The 15,891-nt window shown below is 43.2% G+C and overlaps 1 protein-coding gene across 2 annotated transcripts in view; it reads left to right on the top strand.

The window, feature by feature from the left end:
* The first annotated feature begins 14,700 nt into the window (after nt 1-14,700).
* LOC311012797 (casein kinase I-like) overlaps nt 14,701-15,891 on the top strand; it is a 56,456-nt gene continuing 55,265 nt past the window's right edge. For both annotated transcript variants that reach the window (XM_084008503.1, XM_084008502.1), the window contains exon 1: nt 14,701-14,832. The gene's annotated coding sequence lies outside the window, so the exon portion shown is untranslated. The remainder of the gene's footprint in view (nt 14,833-15,891) is intronic.

Genomic DNA, 15,891 nt, shown 5'->3' with positions numbered 1-15,891 from the left:
ACAAAACTAACCTCGCATCGCATGAATCATCCATTTTTTGAGGGACTAGTTTCTCAACAGCAGGGGAATTTTACTTTGCTCCGTCGGACTCAAAACTCTAAGACGCGCTGCTCGGAATTCAGCCGGTAAATTCACACCTGAACATCGCCGATTTGTCGGCACTTAAAACCCCAAGGCTGTCTGAAAAGCCCTTGGAGCTTACTCAAACACCGGCCAGCCCACGGCCACGCGAACCCACAATTACACAGCGCAAACCTGAATCTCTGCTCCATCCGTAGACCCGTAAACCCTCAGACGCGTTGCGGGGAATCCCTCTGGTAAATAGAGACCTGCCCCACGCCGAACAGTCGGGCCTCGTGCCCTCAGACCTGGGTGGAAAGCCCTTGGAGCTCGGACCAACACCGGGCAGCGGGTGGCTCCGCGAATCCACACATGCGGACTCTCCGTCAGACTCAAAACTCTAAGCTGCCCGAAATACTGCCCATAAATAGGCAATCGAACCGGGTCGAATTGTCGGGCCTCATGCCCTCAGACCTGGGTGAAAAGCCCTTGGACCTCACCCAAAGACCGGGCAGCCCACGGCCACGCGAACCCGAACCTCTGCTCCGTCCGGAGAACCGCAAACCCTCGGACGCGTTGCGGGGAATCCCTCTGGTAAATAGAGACCTGCCCCACGCCGAACAGTCGGGCCTCGTGCCCTCAGACCTGGGTGGAAAGCCCTTGGAGCTCGGACCAACACCGGGCAGCGGGCAGCTCCGCGAATCCACACATGCGGACTCTCCGTCAGACTCAAAACTCTAAGCTGCCCGAAATACTGCCCATAAATAGGCAATCGAACCGGGTCGAATTGTCGGGCCTCATGCCCTCAGACCTGGGTGAAAAGCCCTTGGACCTCACCCAAACCCCCGGGCAGCCCACGGCCAAGCAAACCCACAATTACGCACACCGCAAACCCGAACCTCTGCTCCGTCCGTAGACCCGTAAACCCTCGGACGTGTTGCGGGGGAATCCCTCCTGGCACCACCAGTCTCCGTTTGTTCGGTCCCGGTTCTCAGCTCCAGCTATCTCGGTCTCCACAGATGCTCGTTCACGTTCTGCCCTTTCAGCATCCCTCTCGTGCAATTCTTCCTCTGTATATTCAGGCTCGTACAGGTACGGTTGGGTTTGGGTGGAAAAAAACTCCTCATCAGAGTCTTCAAAAGTTTCAGTATATTCTCCAAAAGTGTCCATTTCTGTGAGATTGAAGAAACTAGCACTGCAGGCTACTCTGCGTCTGTAGCAATGACAGCAGGTAAACAAACTATTATAGAACCGGTAACTTATAAGTGCTAGGTGATATCAGTCCGCCAGATATGTACATCGATAGTCTGCCGTTACAATTGATTTGCCTCGGGTGCACTGTGGAGTCGGTATGAGTATTTTTAATGCCATGCTAACTAGAACCATTGACTTGCGCTAGCCATAGCACAAGCAAACTCGGCAACTAGAAGAACTGAATGAAATTTCTTGAAAACGTCTCCAGACGTCTCAAACACACCGGCTGACTTGGAAAATAGGTCTTATGTGCAAAATTCCAAACTATCCCTTTAATATTAGTAATGTATACATATAATGTATGTATATAAAACACTGTATGGTATAGTAGTGTATCTGCTGTTTGTAATGTTTCCACTCCCATCAAGTTACTTTTTTGTCTCATCTTTCATGTTGTCTTGTCATTTCTTGTTTTATTTTGTGTAACATTGTCTCCCTCTCGTTTCAGGTGTTTTTGCTTCCTGCCCTCATGTTCCCGTCTGTGATTGTCCAGCCCCGCCCTGATTGTTTCCACCTGTTTCTCCTTACCTCATGTGTATATATTGTCAGCGTCTCCCTTTGTCCTGTGTCAGTCGGTCATGAATGTTGTTGTGATCACTCGTGTCCGTGAAACCCCTTGTCTTGTTCAAGAGCTGAAGGTTCGCTTCTAATAATAGTTTGATTTCTGTTGATATGTTGAGATTTTCTGTTCACTGTTTTGTAGATAGAGTTTTACTTATATTTAGTGGTGGGCAAGTGAAGCCTTAGCAATTGTGTTGAAAAAGATTTAAAGCTTCAGTGATGGTGACATCTGGTGGACAACTGAAGCCATAGCAACCTGTCAAGAGCGCGACTGAAGCTCTGACACCGTTTCAATCCCAAGTCAACAATAAAAGTTTAGAAAACACTGTGTGGTCATTAACGTGTTTTGTTCATTCATACTCGCCCATACTGTAAAACATCCCAGATTAAGCCAACGGATAAATCTAAATGATATGAAGGGTTAAATGTTGGTTAAGGGTTTATTTATTTGATCATGGTATGTGAACTCAGAAAGAAGTGTTTTACACCAGAGTCCAGATAATAGTTTGTCATAGGAGAAGTTGTATGGTCGAGGAGGAATGTTTATGCACAGAACAGACAGGTTTTTGGTCTTCACATGTTTTTATTCAGAAATAGAATTTTTTCCACTGTGGCAGGCTTCAGTCTGCTCCTCTTCTGGCTCATGACGCATGAACACTAACACTATGAGCCAATGAAACGCTTCGAAACATTTCAAAGCAATGAAGGGCTTTAGTGCTTCGGTCACGTGACGCCGGTGTTTGATACAAGCTCCGACACAGAGGTTCGAACCACTCCACTTCAGGAAGAGCGACACAAGCTCCAAAGCCTCAGTATCATTTGCCCATCACTACTTATATTTAGATTCCTTTTGTTATTTTGTAAATCGCTAGTGCCAGAGTTTTTCTGTTCTTTATTTTGTAAATAGTTAATGCTTATTCATAGATCCCTTCTCGTATTGGTTATTAGCCAGAGTATTTTTGTTATTCCTAGTCTAGTCATTTGCCTGTGTTTTTCCAGGACTTCCTCGGTCATTGATTTTGTTATTGTAATAAAAGATCTTTTACTTTGAAAACTTTCCGGGTCGTGCATTTGGATTCAGACTTCCTGCCAGAGTCAGTCACTGTTGAGGTAGTATCATAGAATCTAGTACACACAAGTTAAGTTTGACAGTTATACTGTATTAAATGTGTATCTGTTTTTTTTTTAATGAGCACACGGAAGGGTAATTGCTCCTTTTAATAAGGTCTATATAAATAACCTCTTGTATTGTCGTTATTATGATTATTAATATTATCAACCACATGAGATGTTTCATAACAGATTTAACTTTAATTGCACAACATGAGACTAACAGCCCACGATCTAACGTTAAATATTAGACTCGCACAGGAAATTAGCATTTTCTACTAAACGTGTTGGCTGTTGTCAAAACTAAGAGCCCATCAGCTCTTAGATGAGGCAACTGCCAGGCATTTCCCATCATGCCCCGGGGATTGCAGTCGGTTGAGAGCAACTGCAGCACCTGGCTCTAAAAACTGCGGCCACCTTGATCTCATGAGACTATCGTTGCCCACTTGTTCATGACGTCAGAGCAAGTCGGGATCAAGTCAGACACAAAACTACCTAGCGGCGATCTATTCTGTGCAGGCCTGGCTCATCTCCAACGAGTCTCTTAGCTTGACCCTCCGAATTCTCACAGGCATTTTCCCCCATTTCCACTTGTAGTGCCGACACCGGAGATGTTGCAAAGGCTCTGCTACAGATGTGTAGAGCCTGAGCCGGTTCAACATCAAGCCTTTAAAGGTTTGTTTCTGCTGCAGACATATAGGCAGCCATAATCAAGGACTGCTCTCATAAGAACCTGATATATATTTGGCTATATTAGGATGTCCTGCTTGCTCCCCAGTCTTGACCTGATAGACCTGATCGGACAATATTGTTTCTCTTTTTGCACTTGTTTATCCCGTTGTCTAAATGTTTACACCTGTTGGAGAACCTGTCCATACAATGTCATGGGTACAGATTTATGGCATTTAGTGAAGCTTATGACTTTTCAATTGACAGTTTAAATCCCCATTTATTTGTCCATTCTTCCACTTTATCTATTGCAGTTTGCATTCTCTTAGATATTCTAAAGATTGACCGCTGACCCAAAGTGCTCTACCGTCGACGTGAAGGGGTTTTTCCTATACTTTGGCCAACCTTTTCAAAAATATAATTTATCATTATTATTATACCATTCTATCATTGGACTGCACACACTGCCCTGTGGAGTTCCATTCTCTACTGAATATCTGTTGGAATATTCTTTACCCACTTTGACTTCTATTGTTTTCAACCAGGAAGTCTATTACTCATATTATTATTATTATTATTACAGTTTGCTATTTACACCTTATTTATTAAGTTAGCTTATCAGACAGCTATCAATAGAGGAGAGGAGGTGAGGAGATGCACAGGTGAGGAGATGCACAGGTGAGGAGACGCACAGGTGAGGAGACGCACAGGTGAGCTTACAGGGCTCATAGTCTCCTCCCTTTTATAACCTGCCACCCTCGCCAAGACTGGCCACTGGATGGCAGTACAAAGCCATCCACTGGCTCAAACAGACAGCACACAAAAAGAGGCCGAGGTGACAGCCCAAAACAATCTACTGTTCTTTACACTCCCACCAATCATGTTATGATGAATTTATTACCAGAAGAATCATACATGATTTTTAAATAGTAAGTAACAAAATGTAAAAGCTCAGGTTTATGAATTCTGACATTGTTGTATTAAAACACAAATGTTAACATGTTTGCATAATAATAGCAAACACCAAGTCACTCATTTTCTAAAAGGAGCACCAGCCTCTGAATGGGTCTTTCAATAATTGAAAGTCTCCCTGGTGATTTTCGATCCCCCACTTGCACCTTGACCTTACGAACTAGGTCGTCATTTCCTTGAATGGGTTCAACCACCCGTCCCAACTGCCACTGGTTTCTGGGTAGAAAGTCATCCTTGATGATGACAACATCATTAACTTTGAGGTTGCGCTCAGGCACATGCCACTTCTGCCGTGTAGAAATACTCAAAAGGTATTCCTTCCTCCAACGACTCCAAAACTGTTCAAATATTGCACTCGTCGCCACCGTTTTGACGCATACATGTTTTCCCTTACAAATTTACCAGGAGGTAGGAGAGCAACTTTGGTCTTCATAAGAATAAGATGGTTGGGCGTCAAGGGCTCTAGTGATGTGGGATCATTGATTCCATCCGTGTTCAGTGGGCGGCTGTTAACAATGGCCATAGCTTCATAGAACAACGTTCGGAGTGAAGCATCATCTAGTCTACCAGGACAGAGAGAAAGAGTGGCCCTCAACACATTTCTCACAGTCCGGATTTGGCGTTCCCAAACATCCATGGCATGGAGTTCATCAGAAATGGAGAGGCGATGGGATTGCATGCTATCCAGGCTTCCTTTTGCATGAAATCTGTAAAATTTCAAAAGCTTGGGTATTCACCAGATGCATCCAACTCATCAACAACAATCCTACTCCATCGGCGCACGGTCCAGTCTGGCAATTTCTTCAGTAATTTATGGTTTTCCTCACTGTCATTTAAGATGGCTAGCCCTTTAACATGGGGCATAGCCTCAGCACAGCCTTTTAAGAAGTCTGGAAATTCTCTGAGGGCTGGAGGGTCACTTCCACTTATTTTGGGCCATTTCATAAGCTTGTCATAAAAGGCCTTTTGAACGATGAAAGGATTTCCATATCTTTCCTGCAACAATGTCAAAGCGCTGTAATAGGCATCATCAGAACTGCTATTGTGAGGGAAATTCCTATTTAATCATGTATCTCTGTGGGCAAATGGCTGTCTGTCCTCAATGCGTATTGCAGGACCATTTGCCACCAGGGGCGTCGCCAGACAAGCCCATTGATGCAGGATAAGACAATGACCCTTTGATCAAACAAATCTGGGGACACCTGGAACGGGAGGCTGCAGGATGTCAGACCTGTATGTAAATTCAACTGCATTATAAGTGCCAACAGAAAGAGTGACTCTTCAGTCATTCCTGTGTTGCACTGGGAAATGGCTCATGCTGCAGCATTAAAAGATCTTCAGATTCAGATATTATGTCTACTGGTATTTCATCGCCAACTCTCACCTGCACTAGACTAAACTGGTATTTCATCGCCAACTCTCACCTGCACTAGACTAAGGGCCTGTCCACACGAAAACGTTTTCAGTGCGTAAACGCAGAAGTCTTGTGCGTTTCGCCCTGCCGTCCAGACGGATCCGGCGTTTTCGCGTCGTGAAAACGCACTTTTGAAACCAGCTCTCAGGGTGGAAAAGAAACCCCCCCCCCCCCCCCCCCCTCCGTTTCGTGTTCATTTTCGTGTGGACGGAAGGGCGAAACGAAAAAAGTTCTTTTTTTCTCCGTTTTGCCTTGGCGTCGTCCAGACGAATCCACTGAAAACGACTCAGCGCGCTGTAGTACATATCCCAGGCCCTTATGCGGCGCTGTTTCTGCTACAAAAATGCAGAAGAAGAGACGGAGCTTGACCGGATGTTTGCCATTGCTATGGCAACACGTGAGAGTTACGGCTAATCTCCGCCCGACCACCCGATCAATAAACACCCATAAAATGACAATTGTGCCCGTATAAATAAAACCAACAATAGGCATCAACAGCCGTCACCCTAAGGACCTTGACGAGGCGTTGTCACACGTTGGGATGGATTAATGAGACAAATAAATGCCTACATTCATGGGAAGGTAGCTAGCGGTTGTTTGTTAGCATCGTAATAAAGTAGCATATCTGCAACTTTTTTCCCGGAATATCGCCCCCCTCTCTCGGCTCCGGTGTTTTCATACAGTGGCCCTGATACGCCGACGTACAGACGAGCAGAATATCTGCTACGAGCACGGAGGCCGCCGTTGTTGTTGTTACGAGACGTCGCAGGGGAAAAAGTCAGGCGTATTCGTTTTTGCTGTCCACACGAAAACGAACACGAAACGGAGGGGTGTCGTTTTTTTCTTTTCCACCCTGAGAGCTGGTTTAAAAAAAGTGCGTTTTCATGACGCGAAAACGCCGGATCCGTATGGACGGCAGGGCGAAACGCACAAGACTTCTGCGTTTACGCACTAAAAAGGTTTTCGTGTGGACAGGCCTTTAAAGAGCTTGCAATTGCTTGGGCTAGATTGACTGTCTTGACTTGTTATTTCAGGAGGTGTTTGAGGTTGGAATGACACAGCCCGTTGGTTAAGTGAATAGCTGGACCTATCTAAAGAGAGGATCTAAGCAGGCTCACACTCTTCTCCATGATTCTGCACACTGCCTTCTAGATTTTTATAGGCTCTCACCCGGCTGGTGCCACTTCCACTTCGTTTTCAGCTTCTAGCTGTCTTAACCTCAACTTCTCTTCTTCTCGTTTTAAGTGCATTTCAGCCTCCTTCTTGTCAGGTGTCGACCAGGCCGCCGACTGAGGACCACTGGCTGGGCAGCCGACATAGAACATAGAGCTGAGGCATGGTCCTCACCCTCCTCACCGTCACCCTCCACACCCTACCTCAACCTCCTCACCGTGACCCTCCTCACGTCACCCTCCTCACATCACCCTCCTCACCGTCACCCTCCTCACCCTACCTCAACCTCCTCACCGTGACCCTCCTCACGTCACAGGGATTTTCTTTGTTCTTTGTTTGCTCGCTTTCTGGTTAAATAAACCACATTTGTTGAAACTTGACATTTGTTTGGACGTTATGTTTTTCCCATCGGCCTACACCACAACCCATGGTGCATCAGTGGCCCTTTGAGTTGTATGATTTGAAGTTTGATTTGAAACTTTGTTTTAAAAAATGGCTACTACACTGGCTATGTATTTGTTTATTCGCAACTTGAGGTCATGGACATTGTATGTTGAATTATGTCTGTGTCCAGAAGTGTTCAGTGTTTTATATACAAAATATTGTACTTCATGAAGTTAGTGTTGTTTCTAATGTTACTTGTTCTTGATTAATTTTATGTATGTGTGGCCAAAACGTGTAGGAGGGAGAGTCTAAAACGGTCAAACAACGCCACCTAGGGAATTGCACCCCAGGAAATACAATTACCACCTAGGACGAGAGACGGACTTCCATGTAAAACCAAATTTATTATTAAAATATACCAAGTTTAAAAGAACACAAAGATGTCAATCAAGATACTGCCTGAGTGTCACCCTAAGACAACGCTAAGTTGCAGTAAAAAGGAATAAACAATATTTGCAGGACAAGGGCTGAGCTTAGCCTGACAGACCCAAAGCAAAAAGGGGGGCAACTCAAATCAAAGAAAACCACTACAAACCACCAAGTGCCACACCAAACTCAGGGGAGTGAGAGGGGAACCACCGGGGAGTCTGCCGCACGCTACACCCGCTCCTGTCCTGGAAAAGAAAGAAAACCAAATTATAATACCGCTCAACAGGGACACTTAGGCAAACATATTATACTGTTAAAACAGGATCTTATCCTCACACACACACACACACACACACACACACACACTCATCCGCACACCCACAACACTTACAACGACAAACAAGAATAAACCTAATAACTAAGTTAAACGCAAACCAAATAGGAATAAACAAGAAACAAAGTAGCAAGAAAATAATAAACAAAAGAAACTTAACACCAACTCTCAGCTGTGGGCAGGGCCAGGGCCCTCATTTATAAAGCTTGCGTACGCACAAAACGGGGCTGGAAACGTGCGTACGCCACTTTCCACGCAAATGTTGTGATCTATAAAAACCAAACTTGACGGGAAAGTGTGCGTACCCGTAAGCAAACTCTGAGGCATGCGTACCGGTACGCACAGTCTGGAGACTGGAGGGGAATCAGCGATACAGATGTCAGATTGTAGGAAGTAAACGTGAGAAGAACTATTATAGTTTTGATGACTCGCACACATTTAATTTCACTCCATATCATACGTTAGATCCGCGTTATCATGAGGAACTCCAGCAGTGTTTGACGCTTTTACCGAGTGATATTTTTTCATAAACACCGTCTTTTAAAATCCAACTCGTATCTTAAATCCAAATAATTTTGAAATATTGAATCAGCACTGTCACCGCAGGAGGAGGAGGAGGAGGAGGAGACGGCCCGACTGCATGTAATACAGGATCCAACACTACCCCCCATTAGATCACTGTAGAACACAGCGGGAAAAACTAAATATTCTCCTTATTTACTGTGCATATGTCATCAACACATAAATACAGCCACTACGCCATCGTATAATTGTTACACTTTATCCTCGTTATCAGTCCTTACTATAATGCTGTCCATAACAAACCGGCATGAATAAACGTGTTCGCCTATTACACTTTTGTTCAAATTGCATCTCGGGGTGGGAAATACCACCAATTAATTGGCAAGGTGTAAACAATCACTGTAATTGCTGTCAACCTATAAATACTACGGCGACCCCCCGTGCGTAATGCTGCATGATGGCGTTGCTGGCACTGCTGGAGGACTATGCCAATGGCAGAATCAGGAGAGGACGAGTTTTCAGGGACTGTAATGACTTGCTGGCCCATGATGATGACTGGCTAATAAGCCGTTTTAGATTCCCTAGAGCCTTGCTCTTGGAACTATGTGCTGAATTGGGCCCAGTATTAGAGAGGGCGACACGCTGGAACCATGCCATTCCGGTGCAAATTCAGGTCCTGACGACTCTGGGGTTCCTGGCAACCGGATGTTTTCAGCGGGAATTGGCAGACAGGTACGTGTTTTACATACATATTATATATAATCAATTTCATTAAGACCTTTTGATCTAATATATTTCTTTTTTATCCAATTCTATAGGTCTGGTATATCACAGCCGTCCCTGAGCACAATAATGCCTGCCGTTTTGGACGGAATTAATAATATGAGTCATAGATATATCCGGTTTCCCTACACTGTGCAAGAACAGGCCGAAATTAAAATGGTTTCCCTAATGTAATCGGTGCAATTGACTGCACTCATATTGCAATAAGGGCTCCATATGAGAACGAGTTCGTGTATGTTAATCGAAAAAATGTAAAAAGAATGCCTTCCACATGTTGCCTTGCGTGTGTGTGTGTGTGTGTGTGTATGTATGTATTTATGTATATATGTATGTGTGTGTGTAATATATATATATATATATATATATATATATATATATATATATATATATATATATATATATATATATATATATATATATATATATAAATAAAACATATCCTCTTTGGTTTGCTGCTGTGTTCTATCGCTTGAGCACCATAGTCACGTTGACTTTGTTGTCCGACTTGACGGCGTTTGGCTGCCGTCTCTGTTAGAGCCCGCCCCCTCAGACACCTGCAGCTCTCGTCGGCGTGATAAGTCAAGTCAAGCCAAGCCAAGACCATCCCGAACGAGCCTATGGTCTATGTGAAAAGCCGTGCAATGCATTCTGGTAGCGTCGCGGCGAATGTCGAGAGACGGCGCGCGAGTTGGCCGCTCCTCATTTGCCTAAAGTTGAAGTCGAATCTACTTTATGCCAATCAGAGGCGCCGGGCTCGACTCGCCGCCTCGGGAACGCTCGCGAACGCTCGCAAAAATGTGTTGTTTAAAGGAGAGCGCCTGTCAATCATCCTCTAGTGGCAGCCCACCAAGCGTGCAATACTGGGAAGCGGCGCGTCCACTCGCGTTTAAAATCGCCCCTGTGGACACGCACCTTCAGAGTTTGCTTACGGGTACGCACACTTTCCCGTCAAGTTTGGTTTTTATACATCACAACATTTGCGTGGCAAGTGGCGTACGCACGTTTCCAGCCCCGTTTTGTGCGTACGCAAGTTTTATAAATGAGGCCCCAGGGCTGGGGCCGTAGGCAGCCGCCTTGCAATGCCCCGCTGATAGTCTACATCACTGCTAAATGGTAGCGCCGGGGGTAGGAGGAGGAACAGACTGTGGCCTCAGCAGCCGAGCAGAGGGAGGCTTAACACCTGGACCGAACCAGCGTCACCATTTTCGTGGTAAAGGCTGAGAGCATACTCCACGCCGCTGAACCTCCGCCGCCGCACCAACAGCACGGGCGGTATGTGACTTCCGAAACGGGCGTGTCGGCGCTTCTCTGAAGTCCCGGATCGAAACGTTTCGAAATGTTGTGCCGAAAAGCGGTTCTGAAACGCCCATGTCACGTGACTGTAGTTCAGTGATTGAAGGAACGCCTCTATGTTTCCAAACGGCTATTCCAAGACGGGCAGATCCTTTGAAATACTGGCAAGAGCGACGTGCTGTCTTCCCTAATTTGTACCAACTGACTAAGACATGTTTAAGTGTCCCTGCAACAAGTGTACCCTGTGAAAGGATTTTTTCAAAAGCAGGGGAAGTGTTATCCAAAAAAAGAAACGGACTCAGCTCAAAAAGAGCTGAACAAATATTTTTGAATAAAAATCTTTGATTATTGTATTGCATATAACAATGTGTCATTTATTTATTTTTAATAATGTTTCTTTAATTCAACTTGTTTTCTTTGGCCAGAGCATGTAGTTCACAGAAGTGGCCACTAGATGCCACTGTAGAGTCAGGTTTCATATTCGTTTCAACACATACTGAAACCTCGCTTCGAACTGTTTTGAAGCTTCCCTTTGCCCATCACTAACGGCCGGCACTGTAAAACCGCAGAAAACACAGCTGACCCCATGATGCACGATCATTCAGAATGTCTAAATGTATAGCAGCACCCACGCCTACCGTACAAATCCCTGCTTGATGAACCACCAGAGCACGCCAGACAGAGTCCTCTCCCGCTGAACGCTAGTCAAAAGTGGGCGCACCAGCGAAAGCGCACCTAGTTAACAGGTGGCACCGCAATCAATCACAGGTGGCATTGACCGAATGGGGGTGGAGCAACACTCAACCTGCCACATTCGCACTCAATACAGAATACTACTGAAGTATTTTTAGCCAAAGAAAGAGGTGATATTAAAGTGTTACTCAGTTTTCTAATGATTTGCACAAAGCACTGCACAATTAAATACAATTATACATACATTCATAATACATTGTTCTATGGTACTGTTTGAAATACAGTAAAATAAAGTGTGTTATGTGAATAACGCAAATAAATGCTGTACATTCTAGTTAATGCAAATGAGTTGATTGAAATGTACTGTATTTTTGAATACAGTTTTAAATTAATTTATGTATTTTAACATTTCTGTGCAATATTCATTTGCAATGTTTTAAATAAACAATTTGATATTTTGCAACAAATGGGTTGGAGTCAATTTAATAGTAGTACTTATGTAAGATATAAGTGAAATAATACAATTTACACAGTTCATAAAATGTCAAATTAAAGAATGATAACAGTAATAATAATTGAATGCTATTTAATAATATTGAATAAATGGGATTGTAGTGCTGTACTGCTAGTAGTAGGTTTTTACAGTGATCTTACTGTAATATATATATATATATATATATATATATATATATATATATATATATATATATATATATATATATATATATATATATATACACACACAGTAGCACCTACTGTAAAATACAAATACAAACCACTTAGTATACAGTTGTGGTACTGTAAATTTGATTTTCTGGTGCCAGTAAATTACTGTAAAACCCTCTGAAATGTCTAACAGTGTATATTAAATTTATTCTGAACGTGTTCCTATTAATTTGTTGACAAACACTATGTATTTCTTCTTATCCTACACTTATTGCAACCTGTATATATAACATGATTATTTGTCTCATAAATTATTCTCATAGCCCCTACTTGTTTTTTTTATCTGTAATACATATTTAATAAACTACTTATATTGGCCTATATGTCTCTTGATTTTCTTTATGCATGCATATGCCTGTGTATTGATGATAATAAAATAATTTAAAAAAAAATAAACGTACTTATGTAAACCAGATAAGTAATATAACTTACTTCAGAGGGAAATCCAAATTCCATGTGAATAATGTAGCTCCTCCGACGGGCCGATTGCCTCCATCGTCTCTGCGGTGAAGGTGCTGGTGTTCCGTGGTCAGAGGTTATAATACGATATATGAACGGACGATTAATGATTGATAAAAGCTGCTTAATAGTCGCGATCGATGGCGAGTGAAAGCAGCTACTCAGGTAAGAGGAAGAAAGAGGGAAAGCATGGGGGCGCTCATATATAATAACCTGTAGAAAACATTTAACAATAACCTAAATAATATTTAGAAATATTGAATTAAGTGTAATAATAATATTGATTATATTTTGATAAGTTATTTCCATTCAACATAGACTCAGACCAGAAGTAGTGTAATCCATTCAGTTACGTGAGAGAAGATGAGGACAAGACGTCTATAAAGTTAAAAAAATAATAATAATTGAGTATGAGATGTGTATACTTCTGTGTGAACAGTCTGATGGTAACTGCACACTCATTCGATTTAGTAGGCAGGAGTACACGCTCGGTATATCCAGGTCTGTCTTACTGCATCGTGGTCCATCTGATCACAGAATTCAGAGTTTACCCAGTATGTAGTATGCAGTATGTTAGTATGTGATTTTGAATACAGCCTAGTGTTGAAGTAATCTTAGTATCTAATTGCATTGGTAGTGTGGTAGTGACAATAGCGATGTAGCGATGCCGTGGTAGCAATGCCATGGTAGCAACACCACAGTAGCAACCTGTCGATTACAAGGTAGCCATGCTCTAAAGCATTCCCTGCTTTATTGGCTATTTTATACGGAAGCGCATTGCATTCACTGGTCCGGATCTCGTAATTACGAGAAAAGATAAGGAAAAAGAAACGTCTGTCAGAGAAGTCCTCTCTCAGTGGCAATGATGGCGCTATCGCAGTTAATCTGCTATTACCACCTTCTTGGCTTGAGACACTGGGAAATTTTGAGGTTTCTGGAAATGAGTATTGTTGAGATGGTATCAATATCAGTATGTCAACACTGCGCGGGCATCTCAAGACGTTGGGATTCCTGATCTCATAATTACGAGATGTTTTCTCATAATTATGAGATGTTTTCTCATAATTACGAGATCATGATCTCATAATTACGAGATCTTTTCTCATAATTACGAGATCCTGATCTCATAATTACGAGATCCTGATCTCGTAATTACGAGATCTTTTCTCGTAATTACGAGATAAGGCATCTAATTTTTTTTTTTTATCCAGTGAATGCAATGCGCTTCCGTAATTTTACTCTAAATTGGACAACAATTTACCATCATAGTGTATTGAAGAAGACTATTAATACCATAAAGTCACGTTTACAATGTTTACTGAGATAATAAATCAAGAGAGAAGTAAGCTCATTTTCTCTTATACCATGCAACCGGACTCCTTTTTGCAAAAAGAGAATCGCCCCCTGATGGTCAGCAGAGAGAATGCAATTATAAGACATTCAGCTTGGCTTCACATTTCAGAACCAGACGTTCCCTCCAGCTGTGAAGAGGGCTTTGTGGGCACTTGACGGCCTGAGGGTCCTGGAGCAGTTGCCCACTTTTTCTGATGAGTAATCCAGCCTTGGTTCATATCCATGTTAGGTGGCAAAGGCTTTACCTCGGGCTACTCTGAGTAGTAGATGAGCTTGTGATTTACTTGCTAAGACTGAAGGCAACCCCCTTAAAGAGCAAGAACCCAAGGCTGCAGTAGATATAAGGTGAAAGTAAAAACAACTCTTCTCCACAATTCAAAGCGTGCGTGACCCACTCTCACAGACGCACATCCACACGCCGATTCTCTGTGGATATTCTTCAAAGCAATTTACGCTCGCCCCTTCCGTGTCCTGCGCCGCACTTATGTGGATCTGCGCAAATTGCGTTAAGGTCGGTGGCGAGGCTTTTCAGCTGGTAGCCAAACATCCACAGAAAAAGAGGTGAGCAGGGAAACGAGACGAAGAAAATAAGGACAGTCTATTCCAGACGAGAAAAATAGCGACAGAAAGAACAACTCTTTAGGTACGTAATCTATTCTTTTTAAACGCTGTACAAAGGTGTGAAATAAGCAAACTTTAGCTATGTTTATGAATGAATATACTGCATGAGCAGAAATTCAGCGTTAGCCAACATCGGCTAGTTTGCTGGCTGGCTAGCATGTTAGTCAACGTTAGCTTCTGTCAGGCTACGTCTTGTTACTACCACAGACGCTAGTAAACGCTAGCTGGGTAGCGAGTTGTTGATATGGTTCAAAAGCTTCCGTGTTCACTGCAGCTCGTTACTATTGACGTTGTTGTGCTCTGGCGTTGCTTTGCTTGATTTTCTACTGCACCCTCTCCACTTCGCTAGCTATTTCAAATGTGTTTCAATGGAGCTAACGTTGTCAGGCTACACTGAGGCCAAACACACACAAACTACTGTGGCCTTAACTAACTTCCTGCGTTGGCTAGTTCCAATGGTAATTGACGTGCGATAAGACCACGTTGTTATATTTCCCCAAACATTGGAAAGCAGCGAACGAAATTTCCGACGTGTAGTGAGCAGATTGAACAGTCGCTGCTCCTCAAATGTTAAAAATCTGCTACAGTCGTATCAGCTAACGTTAGCTCCATTAGCAAATTGTAGCTCCTCTGCTCAAACAGCTTACAAGCTGTATAGTTGTCCGACTTTTGAAATGGTGACAGCAGGCAACGACCTTGAACAAAGCTGTGCTTCAGTCTTTCTGGTTTGCTTGTAAGTATTCTCAGGAACCTAAAGCCATTCATAGAGTCGAGGGAGAGGTGGTGCAGCTGAGTTGATCATTGGAGTGTGGGTGGAGAGACAAGGCCATGTTGGTACAGCTCGATTTCCCTTATTTCCCTTATTGCCTGTCTCGCAGAGTGTGAAATGAACGTATTGGGAGGGACGTTTTTTCGCTGTTGTAATAGTTGCCATCACCACTTAATAATATGCACTCATTAGCTAGTTTTATTGTAAGATGCTATTCAAACACATGTGGCAAACCTTCAACAAGGATATACATGAACAATAAGAAGGAAAACTGTCCAGGGTTTAGAATTTGTCTAATTCAGGTTTTCTCGA

The sequence above is a fragment of the Eutrigla gurnardus genome (genome assembly GCF_963514095.1).
Source record: "Eutrigla gurnardus genome assembly, chromosome: 4".
Taxonomy (NCBI): Eukaryota; Metazoa; Chordata; class Actinopteri; order Perciformes; family Triglidae; genus Eutrigla; species Eutrigla gurnardus.
Note: the sequence above shows the minus strand (reverse complement) of the source record. Positions and strands in the feature narration are given on the sequence as shown.